Raw genomic sequence first — 1,224 nt, 5'->3', positions numbered from 1 at the left:
AGGACACTGTGGATGGTCAATGGGGTCTAACAAGTGATTTCTCAAACCTCAGGGTAGTCACCTCCTTCTTGTTGGATGTGACACCCTCTAGACCCCATTGACTTCTGTGACTGTCTTCCTTTAACAGTAGTGGCACCTTGGGCAGACACAGCTTGAACTAGCTATCTGCATACAAGCATCATGGGGCATTGAAGCTGCTCTAGGTATGAAGGTACCTAGGTGGGGCTCTCAGATATGGCAGGAATGACTCAAGCCACCTGTGCCTGTCTTGAGGAGGATCAAAGTCAGGCAGCACATGTGGTTTTACTGAGGTTAAAATGGGATGCCTATGTTCAGGCAACCAAATACCTCACTGGGACTCTTGATACTATTTTGCATAGTTTTCAGTATCACTTTCTACATAGGAATCTCTTGAGGGCAATTCTCACTTTCTTATTCCTGAGGCTACAGGTGACAGGGTTAACRACTGTCACCGTTAATGGGGGTCACGACTGTGTAAAGTGGGCAAGGTATTGTCAATGTCTGAAGAGCCCCTTGGTCAGCATTTTAAGTGTGCAACCATGGCTRAGTCATAGAAGGGAGTCACCACCCCAAGGTGTAAGCAGCAGGTGGAAATGGCTCCGTGTTTGCCCAGAACTGAAGGCATTTTCAGAAGTGCCCTGATAATTTTGGTGTGAGAAATAAGCGTCAGCAAAAAGGGGAGGATGCTGAACACCAAGATGGTGACGTACAACATCACTCAGTTCCAGAAAGTGTCCGCACAGGCTAGTTCCAACTTGGGGGGAGGGAGGGCATGATGAATGGCATGGGATGCACAGAAGGCAAAGTGAACACCTGGTAGGTCTGCCCTACTTGTACTGGTATGACACTCATCCATGACCCCRACACCAGGCTGACTCAGAGACCTCCACTCATGATGACAGTGTGATGCAGGGAGTCGCAGATGGCCACATAGCAATCCGAGACCATGGCAGCCAGGAGAAGGCTTTTGGTGTTGCCGTGCAAAACCCAGAAATACAGTTGGGCAGCACAGCCAAGGAAGGAGATCCTGCCATTTTCTGTCGGGAAACCCACCATCATTTTTGGCAGAGTGACTGACATGTAGCAGATCTCCAGAAAGAACAAGTTCATCAGAAAGAAATACATGGGGCTGTGGAGGCTCGAGTCCACCACTGTGATGAGCATGATGAGGCTCTTCCCTGTGAGGACCACAGGGTAGATGAT

General features: G+C 49.1%; 1 pseudogene; it reads right to left on the bottom strand.

The window, feature by feature from the left end:
- Positions 1-389: 389 nt before the first annotated feature.
- On the bottom strand, positions 390-1,221 carry LOC112969811 (annotated as a pseudogene).
- Between the last annotated feature and the right edge of the window lie 3 nt (positions 1,222-1,224).

Source organism: Apteryx rowi, unplaced genomic scaffold (assembly GCF_003343035.1).
Source record: "Apteryx rowi isolate R43461 unplaced genomic scaffold, aptRow1 scaffold_3694, whole genome shotgun sequence".
Taxonomy (NCBI): Eukaryota; Metazoa; Chordata; class Aves; order Apterygiformes; family Apterygidae; genus Apteryx; species Apteryx rowi.
The sequence above is the reverse complement of the archived record's forward strand: the minus strand, read 5'-3'. Positions and strand labels throughout refer to the sequence as shown.